At 46.3% G+C, this 10,892-nt stretch overlaps 1 pseudogene; it reads left to right on the forward strand.

Annotated features, from left to right (window-relative positions):
* The first annotated feature begins 2,601 nt into the window (after positions 1-2,601).
* LOC116886743 lies at positions 2,602-2,721 on the forward strand (annotated as a pseudogene).
* Positions 2,722-10,892: the final 8,171 nt, after the last annotated feature.

Raw genomic sequence — 10,892 nt, forward strand, 5'->3', positions numbered from 1 at the left:
TCACATCTTCAATGTTCTCTCTATCCTTGGTGCTAGAGTTTAAAGGCTTCAAGTAAAGACACCGCCATCTTTCTCCACATTTGCAAGACAAACCAAAATACTCAAGAGTCAGGAACTGGAGATGCTAAAGCTCACTCGCTCCTGACGCAGGTGGTCTCGTCAAGGTATACACGAGTGGCAGGTGTTACCGGCAACCCACCCAAGAGTGCCCACTCCGAGGCTCAGGTTTTTACCAAGTATGGACTCAGTCCCAGCTCCTAGCTGGCATGACATCATTCCTTGGCGAACGCTATCAAACCCCCTTACTTTAGTGCAGATGCTTGACGCCACTGACCTTCTCTTGTGAGATTGGTGAATCTGCCCAAGAGCTGCCTCCTAATAAACCTGTCTTTATCTACTTTTAATCTGGTCTGATCTGGCCTATATTTGAGCCACCAAGGAAGAGAAAATGCCTATCAGCGGGGAAGGAGCTTCCTGGTATGGTGTGGGTATGTCCTGATACTGGGCAGACTGACCCACCTGGCCACAAAGAGTGCCATTCACTTGCAGCTTTTCCTCTTGAAGCCCAGTCCAGGCAAAGCCCTGCAGCACCAAGAGGCACAGAGGCTGCTTTGAAGGCATGTGGACGGAAAGAGAAATCAGGGAGGGATCAAGTCAAGTGTGTCTCTCCTTCTCCAGAACTAGCCAGCCAGGAAAGCCTCTGGTCTTCTGGAAGAAGAAGGACATCGAGTCTTATGCCTTATACCTAGTGACATCCAACCAGCCAGTCAGTCTTCCCATCCCCCCCCTCAATCACACACACACACACACACACACACACACACACACACACACACACACACACACACACACAATCTCCCGCAGCTCAAAAAACAACCTCTGCACTTGCTGGCGCCTGAATTACAGCTTTGCACCTGGTCTGTCCGTGCATCTCTCGTGCTGCAGTTCTAGCAAAGCAAGCGCCCTTCTCCAGCCACACTCTTTTGCAAACAGTCAGAAGCAACCACTAGAGATGTTGCCACTCTTTGAACTTGGCCCGGAAGGTCCCAACGTGCATCTCTTGTACAAAGAGACGGTGTACGGAAAGAACCTGGAGAGGAAAGGGCAGGGATCTGACCCATAAAACCAACTTGATGGCAGCTCCCTTTGTCTTCCAGAAAACAAAGTGTGTGAACTGCCAAAGATTTCTGCTGACTCGTGGCTTCTCTGCTTTTTACATCAAGTGCTATTGTTCACTCTTGGGATTTATGGTAATTCTCACTCCCCAAGAGATATCTCTGCAGAATGCCCATAAACCTCGGCTGCACCATTTCATTTCTCCTCACTAATTATTTTCCCTCCCGGTTAGCCATCAGCAATTTTCAAAGTCAGAGGCCATGGCTTAGATACAGTGGGGTGTGAGACCTAAGATCAGGGATTCGGTATACACCTAATTAAGGGTAACTCAGGCAATGCAGAGATGAGAACCTAGCATGTATAGCAGAGTCCTCTGGGTGCCATGGGAGAGTGGGATAAAGCAAACAGTCGCACCTAACCTTGAAGAGCTAGCTATTTCCAAAGCTGTCTAGTGAATACGGAATGACCTAGCCACGCAAGCACATTTTAACACAGTTATTTCTTGTTCAAGATACTTCTGACTACATCCAACAGAGTCACCTTGATGAAGTCACAAGGGGGCCATCCCCTTCTATTCTTGGTGTAAGAAAAAGCTAGGCTTCTAACGGCAACTTACTTTGTTTCCCATCAACACACCGGGAAAATCTCATGAGCCAATGACATCTTCACTTTACATTTTGCTCTCAGTCCCAATAAAACAAGATATTTTACAGCCTTTGATCCTGACCGATCCATCCCTGGATTGTGATCTGTGCACTGGGTACCATCATCAGTTTTAGACAGAGCCCCTGCATTGTGGTCCTTTCACTGGTTACCACAGCATCACAGGCTTTAGAAAAAGACATAGCTACCATCTCAGCTCCTCTTCTCAGGCCTGCCGAAGATGTTCAACACTCTAGAAAACTGACAGCAGTTCACACACACACACACACACACACACACACACACACACACACACACACAGAGGGAAGGGGGCTGAGATGATCTAACCTATCAATTTGGGGTAGAAAGGAATTGACTAAAAAAACTTCTCTAGAAAGGGGCTTGAGAGTAGACCAGCTTGTGTGCAGCCAAGAAGGATCCCAGCATTCCAGAGTCCTGTAGAAGTCACCAACAAGTATTTCCTCCCAGTTCCTGAATGGAGATGGGGGTGGAGGGTTGGGGGATGGGGTTGGGAGGGTGGACAGAATTGGACTGTTGAAAAGAATAGACGCTTTCTTGTCTTTCCTGGTGTGTTCAAGTCTGGTGTGTCATCCCTCTTGACAAATAGCATTCAGTGAACAAACATTTGCGATCTAGGGTGGTGTAGAGAGAAACTTGGGTAGTATTGAGCAAGAGAATAAAGCTATTAAGAAGGAGAAGCCTAGGGGTTGGGGATTTAGCTCAGTGGTAGAGCGCTGCCTAGGGAAGCATAAGGCCCTGGGTTGGGTCCCCAGCTCCGAAAAAAAAAAAAGAACCAAAAAAAAAAAAAAAAAAAAGGAGAAGCCTGCCCCCAGAGGGGTGGCAATGCAGGTATGTGAGTCAGTAGGTGACAGAAAGAAGTGAGGCTATGCTCATGCTCAGTGCTCTAACCTATGACTATCTGATAATTAGTAGCCTAACATTCCTTGAAAAAGGTGACCCTGAGACAACCACCAGCCCAGTGCTTCAGAGACCCAGACAACTTCCAGGGCAGGGAGCAAACCCAAGACTAAACCTGCCTGGGACCATAGGTCTCAAGTATGAGTGAGTCTGAGGCAGAGGACCCTCACATGAGGGCCAGACAAGGAGCTAGCCTGAGATGACCACCAGTCTGCTGCCACACAGGCCACAGGGGACAGACAAATGCCCCAGGTGGTCACTTCCCCAGTGCCACAATGTATGAGCAGGACATAGTTCTCCTGAGATGACCCCAGACACTCTGATACCATAAGCACTACTAAGAGGAGAAAGTAAGTGGTGGAGAAATGGAAGAAAAGAAGAAGCAGAAAGATGTGGGCACAATGAAGAGAGAAGAACTAGAGACCCAAGGATACTGGAGAACACCCTGATGTGAGCAGCCAGCGATGCCATCTGGGACCAAGGTAGGGTCCTGACCTGTGCTGCCACTGGGGCCACACCTGGATCCATGGCTCTGCAGCAGCAGGGGTCTATTATCACCAAAGGCCAGGCATATGTCTCTGGGCTGGGCTGCCATCTAAGGACATGTTGATGGCTTAGGGCTGTGTAGAACTGGCCCACCCCTCAGCTGGGCATCGTGAGAGAGCTGGGTCTGGGGACCTATGAGCAGCAGGGTTGACAACACTCCTACTCAGGAGAGCAAACCACACATTATAGGAATTGAAGGTTATCCAGCCTGAGTGTATAAATGTAGGGATAGCTGACCCTGCCATTTGTGGTGGCATGGACAAGCGAGAGATGCCCTTCATCCCCTCACCCCTTGTGACAAAGGGAAGACCTGGCTCTAGAGTCATGAAAGCAGGAGAACTGACCCTGCCCCTCACCTGCTGTAGCACTCATGAGACTGGGACCCGCACCTTACCTGGGCAGCACAGTAGAGCTGGCCTTGAATGTGGGGTCACAGGCAAACCAATCACAAGGGTTTAAGTGCAGGTGAGCCAGCCCTGCTCCTTGTCTGCTGTGCAGTGGTGAAGACAAGAGAAAGATGCCCTCCTCCCCTCTCTCATCCCCCACCACCTATGGCAGGCAGGACAGCTGGCCCCAGAGTCATGAGAGTGGCAGAACTGACCTAGTCCCTCACTGCCTGCAACACTCGGGAATACAAGAGTGAGCCCTGCACCTCTCTGGGCAGCAGGGTAGAGCTAGCCCTGGTTGTGGGGGTTGCTGGTGACCCAGCCCTGAGGGCTTGAGAGGAGGGCAGGCAGGCTCACCAGCTCAGATGTCTCTTAAGCCCAAATCCAAGGCTTCTAATTGACCCGCCCCAAAATCTACCCCACTGATGAGCTGCTGCAGTGCATAAAGCAGAGCAGGCAGTCTTAGAGGATATCCAAGAGGAGTCCCGGTGAGGTTCCAGTATTAATAGGGTAGCAAAAGCTGGCCTTATGCCAGACCAATAAATTTTTGCAATGAATTTTTTCAGCATAAGGTGGACCAAAAAGTATACTATGGGAAACACTGTGACACACTACAACTTCCACAATGAGATTTTTTTTCCCCTCTGTTGTGGGGGAAGCTACAAGGGTGGAGGGCAAGTACAAGGTGAGGGAGAAATGAGTGGGAATGGGGTGCATGATGTGAAATTCACAACAAATCAATAAAAAATAAAATTAATAAAAAGGAAGAAAAAGAGGTGCTTCTCAGCCACTCGATATTCCTCAGTTGAGAATTCTTTGTTTAGCACTGTGCCCCATTTTTTAATAGGGTTATTTGTCTCTCTGGAGTCTAACTTCTTGAGTTCTTTGTATATATTGGATATTATTGTCAGATGTAGGATTGGTAAAGATCTTTTCCCAATCTGTTAGTTGCCATTTTGTCCTATTGACAGTGGCCTTACACAAGCTTTGCAATTTTATGAGGTCCCACTTGTTGATTCTTGATCTTAGAGCATAAGCCATTGGTGTTTTGTTCAGGAAAATTTCCCCGGTGCCCATGTGTTCCAGGCTCCCCCCACTTTCTCTTCTATTAGTTTGAGTGTGTCTGGTTTGATGTGGAGGTCCTTGATCCACCTGGACTTAGGCTTTGTACAAGGAGATAAGAATGGATCAATTTGTATTCTTCTACATTCTGACCTCCAGTTGAACCAGCACCATTTGTTGAAAATGTTTTTTCCACACTGGATGAGCTATAGCTATTTCCTGAGAGTCTCTTCCAGAGCCTGACAAATACAGAGGTGGATGCTCACAGACAACATTGGACTGATCACAGGGTCCCCGATGGAGGAGTTAGGGAAAGAACTGAAGGAGCTGGAGGGGTTTGCAATCCATAGAAAGAACAATAATATCAACCAACCAGACCCTCCAGAGCTCCCAGGGACTGAACCACCAACCAAAGACCCATGGCTCCAGCTGCAGATGTAGCTGAGAATGGACTCGTCAGGCATCAGTGGGAGGAGAGGCCCTTGGTCCTATCAAGGCTCGATGCCCCAGTGTAGGGGAATGTGAGGGTGGGGAGGTGGGAGGGAGTCGGTGGGTGGGTGAGGAAACACCCTCATGGAAGCAGGGGGAAAGGGGATGGGATAGTGGATTTCTGGAGGGAAACCTGAAAAGGGACTAACATTTGAAATGTAAATAAAGAAAATATCCAAGAAAAAAGAAAAAGAGAAAGGAAAGAGGAAGCTGGAGCTACAGCCAGAACGGGTCCCTGTAAGAATAGACTTGGGAAGGAATGACGGACTTCAGCAGAGTGTGAGCTTGGATGTGTCTCCTAAGTACCGTAGTGAGGATTCAAACATAATACTTGAGTCTCTAAACCAGACTGGAAGGAACAATGAGGCGGGCCAGTTGTTGAGGGTCTGACATTCTCCCGAGTGGAGTACGATGTGGGAATCCCTGGTCCTTTACCTCAGTTCTCCAAGGTAGCATCAATCACCTAGACATACCTTACAACTGTCTCCTTGTCCTCATCCCCTTCCTTGCACCAGCAAAGCAGAACCTGCCTTTAACCTCTTCCCTCTATGCTATGTCCTCTCAGGCACTACAGCATCCCTCCTTACATCGGCAACACGTCTTTCTACAGCAGGGCTTGTTGCCTCCGCTTAGAGCTCTCTTCTTTTTCCCATGTGCCCTCATCCCTGCACGTGTCTGTCTTACCATTCGGGCTTCAGTTTGAATGGAGAAGCTTCATTAACCACCTGGGACTAAGGGGGCAGGAGATGGGCAGAGAACACGCACGCTTGATGCCCTCATGGCTAATGTGTAGGAAATAAAAGTAGGAAAATTGATGAAAATGGAGAGCGCTATATTAAGAAAAATGACTGCAATTCAGAATGCCAAATATCACATTTTTCCCACGTGTGGAGTCTTGGGGTGTGTGTGTGTGTGTGTGTGTGTGTGTGTGTGTGTGTGTGTGTGTGTGTGTGTGTGTGTGTGTGTGTTGAAAAGAAACTATGCGATATAAAGAAGCAACTTTAAGGGAAGAAGATAGTAGGAGGGAAAGGATCATGAAATACATGTGACATGGAAAGAGACGATTGGGCTATTTGGGAAAGGAGACCAACAAGAGGGAGACAGAGAGTGATGGGGGAGACTGCTGGGGGGTATGAATAAGAGCAGAGTGGCATGTGTCTGTGACAATGCCATAATAAAATACAATGCTTTCATGTGCTGTCTTCAACAACTCGTAACAAAAAAAAAACCTTTTTAAGGAAGAATGGGGGAAAGGAAAGGGAGAAATGAAAAAAAGAGGGAGGGAGAGAGGAAAGGGATGGAGGGAAGGTGAGTCAAAAGATAAGTCACCACAGGAAAGATGCTCCTGAAAAGTGTTTCTGCATCCTGCCTCTCGGGTGTTTAAAAGGAAGCTTTCAGAATCTCGAGTCCCTGAGCAGACTGACAGGCGAGCCCTGGACCACATCTCTAAGCACCTGTTACTCATCACACAGCCTATCCCTAAAGATCCCATTGGTCCTTCTGTGCCTGGGACGGCCTAGGTAGGTCTGTAAGAATATTCGGACCAGGGATGTCTTGTCAGCAGAGGAAAGGCAGCCCTGCCACCACGTTCTGACAGGAGGACAGTAGTGACTGTATCCTACAAAACACATAGAAGTCAAACACCCTCAGAGAGGATGGGGAAGAGAAGAGTTCTGCATTTAATGCTTTGGTGTGAGAGCATTTCTAACCTCAGGCTCCCGGCTACTACAAACTGAAAACAGAATCTTGTTCGTTCCATCCATCTCCCATGCTCTTAGCTACCTCTGATCTCTGCTAAGCTGCCAAATATGGCCCTTTAACACTAGGGCATCATAGAATCCAAGACCCTGTTGCAGTAAACATTCTCATATCCTGCTTAAAAGAAAATGACAACGATGATACTTATGAATTCCACACAGTAAGCCTGTGAGATATTCCAGGGGCTGTTATAAGCATCTCCAGAACATTATGATCTTGTACCTTTTCTAATTTTCCTACAAGTACTGTAATCCACTTTATAGAATAAGAAACTAAGGCCCAGAAAGATGAGAAAAAAAACAAGCTTATACAATAGGTAAACATACATTTTTCTCAAAAAATACATCTAAAAGAGCAAATGACCCCTGCTGTCAAAAAAGTTACATATCCTCACATGGCTCTTATGAATTGTGAAATAGTTCTTTGTTAACCCCCCTCTATATTAACATAGCTCACTGAATTTATACAATAGCCCCATAAGGTGGCCCATATGCCAGTAGCCCACAGGAAATAGTGGCTCAGAGAGCTGAAACCATTTTCTCCCTAACTACAGATTTGGAAGAAAGAGGCCACATCTGCCTGGCTCCTTCATTAAAAAGATTTTTTTTTCTTCAATCAGAAGTGAGTCTCCTCATTTCTTTAATGTCCCTCCTTGCCCTTCACTCTGCTAAAATTCTAAACCAACTCCCCACTCCACAAAATCCTAATCCAGAGACCCCAGAACCCAGAAACCCACATCCTGCCTTCCCTATGGTCACTTTCTACACAATATGCTCTGCCAGCTTGTCCATGGTCTCTCAGAAGGACAGCTCAACTCCCCCTTCCTCAGTTTCTCCTCAACAACCCAGATCCCATTGTCCTTTAAAGCCCGAATAAAAACCATCACATAAAACCACAGGATTCTAGAGACATCACCAGCACAAGGCAGCAGTGCAGTGATGGTCTCCCACCCTCCACAGATGGGGAAAATTTGAGGTTCCCTAAAAACCTCCCAATGATGCCCTCCCAGATGAGGCCATGTATCTGTCCAAAGCTGCTCTAGTTGTGTCTTTTGTATCTTTCCCTTCAATTACCAAACTAAACTGCCAGACATTCAAGCAGGGAGGCCCTTCAGAATTCCGTGGGAAAAGCACCTCTTTTTCCTACAGAAACGCTAAGCTGAAAGAAGGACAAAGGGCTTGTGAAAGTCCCCCTGTACAACCAGCTTAGAAGAGCATCAAACCCACATCGCTAAGGACAGTCCACGTCTGCTCCCACACATAGCTGACAACCTTGATTGCTCTCATTTCCTAGAGATGTCTGATAAAGACTAATGAAGACTGTGTAGGAAGACCATCGCTCATGCTAGGCAACCGACACAGCTACGAAGCTCACAAGGCAAATTCTTGTAATTATGACAGGGTGGATTCCCAGGTGCCAGGTAAACAAGCTAAAAATAACAATTGATTTGTATTGAGTCGTTGATATTTAGGACGCATCAACTGCTTCAGTTCTCACGGTAAGCTGTGTCAGAGATGGTGTTTCTTACAGGCTGAGCATTCTGATCAAGAAATCCACGGTCCAAAATGCTTTAAAATTCAAAACTTTTTGAGGACTGACAAGATACTCAAAAAGGCTGCTATGAAAGGGAGAGTCCATCTTCTCCTCCAAAGAGGCCCCCTAATAAAGTCACCTAATCCTAAGTGCCCGTCCCTAATGGTCACTCCTAAACACATATACACAAGAACTACATGGACTTGCAGGTTATACTTGTGTATAGTTATCCATAGATATGTAACAATAATTAAATAAAAGTAAGTAATAAAATAATTAAAGAGCACAAGGTCCTGAATCTGAAAGGGGAAACGTGGGAGGGGTTAGAGGGAAAAGGAGGGTGTAGAAATGACACAAATACTGTATTTGTGTATTAAACTTTCACAACTTTTCAAAAAGTTAGGGTTTGGGGGTGGTTTTGGTTTTTGGTTTTATTGTTTGTTAGTTTGTTGTTTGTTTTGAGACAGGTTATCTCTATGTAGCCTCGGCTGGCCTGGAACTCACAAAGATCTGCCTACCTCTGCCTGTCAAATAATAAGATTAAAGGTATATGCCACCACACCTAGCAAAAATGGTTTTTAAAAATTATTTTAGAATGTTTTAATTTGGGATTTACTGGTGGAAGACAATGAACTGAAAGAACCCTGTGCAAATATTCCAAACTCTGAAAGTCTTTAAAAAAACTGAAACCTCCTGATCCTAAGCTTCTAGAATACAGGACACTCAACATTTAACCCTATTTTACACACAAAGATAAAATACTTCACCCAAAGTCACACAGCCAACCAACGTTGAGATGAGTGATCCCAGCCTACCCAGCTCCTAACGTGCAAGACCACTGGAACACGCGTCTTCTCAGCTCCTTCTCTTGGCCATGAACTCCTAGAGAGCAAGTCACTTCACGATGTCCACTGCTCAACAAAGCAGCAAGAACTAAAACCATTGGCCTGAACTCAAATGAACTGGATGTCTCTTATCTCAGTACAGGGACAACATGGTCACTGTCCCATTGACAGGATAGCCAAAGAACTATGGCTTCATCCCATCCCTTCTCAGAGTAGATAAAAGACTGTGGCATCATCCACATCACAAAGTCACCACAGTTACTACTTAAGATAATGTTTGCACTGATGCCCAGTAAGAGGCCAACACCAATGGCAGTGTTATTAGCCAGGAAAAACAAGGCCAGAAAACAAATGCCACTGGAGCTGGCTAAACTGTGCACGCTCTGAAGTTCAAGCTCGAAAAAGAAAGAGATTGTATCTGCTTAGGCCAGATGGGAAATGAAATGATGTCATATAGCCCCTGCATTTAAAAAAAAAAAAAAACTTGAGTCTCAACCCCATCTGGTTATCATAAGGGAAGACTACCTCTGAGGTCCAAGGCCTGATTTCTGCCAATGACTTGCTCTGTGACCTTGGGCACATCACTTAGCATCTCTGGACCCCAGTTTTGTCGAGCATCAAATGAGGCATTTGAACTAAATTATCTCCAGACCTCCTTCCAGGCTTAAATAATAATCACTCTGAGGAACCGGGAGCCAAAGTCTTTCGGTACATCTGGCTTCTTGGTGGGGGACTGGCTAGAGGCTCTCTGAGTCAGGGGCAGAACTAAGCTCTCAGAAGACATGATAGCTTTGGGAGGTTTTAGTTATCTGTGACAATAACTCACAGCGAGGTGGTTTTTTAGCGTTTTGTGCCAATTCTCATTTCTTCTGCTCAGCGGCCCCATAAGCCTGGTCAGTCTCACTGCAGAAGTGCAGAGCATATCAGGAATTATTCGGCTACAAGTAACAGTTAGGCAGACCCATGGGGTTAAGGAAAAAGATGCTTTGAGAAGTCTAGAAGCAGGCAGTTATAGTAACAGTGGCAACAGGAATGGGGTCTTTGTGTCCCTCACATGCTTTCTCCAGGCACCACATTCCTGCTTGGAATCAATACCCCCACCCCCATAAAGCCCCAGCTTCCTCTTTTCAAGGCTCATCTTCACATGGTGTCATATGACCGGCTATGGCTACAAGGCAAGACAAGCTGTGAAAGCTCTAGTTCCGGCCTGTATTGATTTGCTAGGACTGTTGCAACCCAGAAGCACTGGCTGGATAACTTACAAGGTAATTGTCTGGAGTCAAGGTGTGGCAAGGTAGCTTCCTTCCCAGGCTGAGAATGAAAGTTTTATTCCGAGCTCCAGCCTTCCCTGTGGGTGGTCATCTGTTGTGTTTCTTTGTCATCTCCCCATAGGTGTCTTTATGTTCAAAGTCTCCCCTTATTCTTATTTTTTACTTATGTGCATATGTGTGTGTGTGTGTGTGTGTGTGTTTATAGGCATGTGAACATATACATGTGGGTTCCTGGGCATTTCTGTGTGCATGCATGTAGAAGACAGAGGTCAACATTAGCTGTCTTTATCCATCATTCTCTATCT

The sequence above is a fragment of the Rattus rattus genome, chromosome 17 (assembly GCF_011064425.1).
Source record: "Rattus rattus isolate New Zealand chromosome 17, Rrattus_CSIRO_v1, whole genome shotgun sequence".
Lineage (NCBI taxonomy): Eukaryota > Metazoa > Chordata > Mammalia > Rodentia > Muridae > Rattus > Rattus rattus.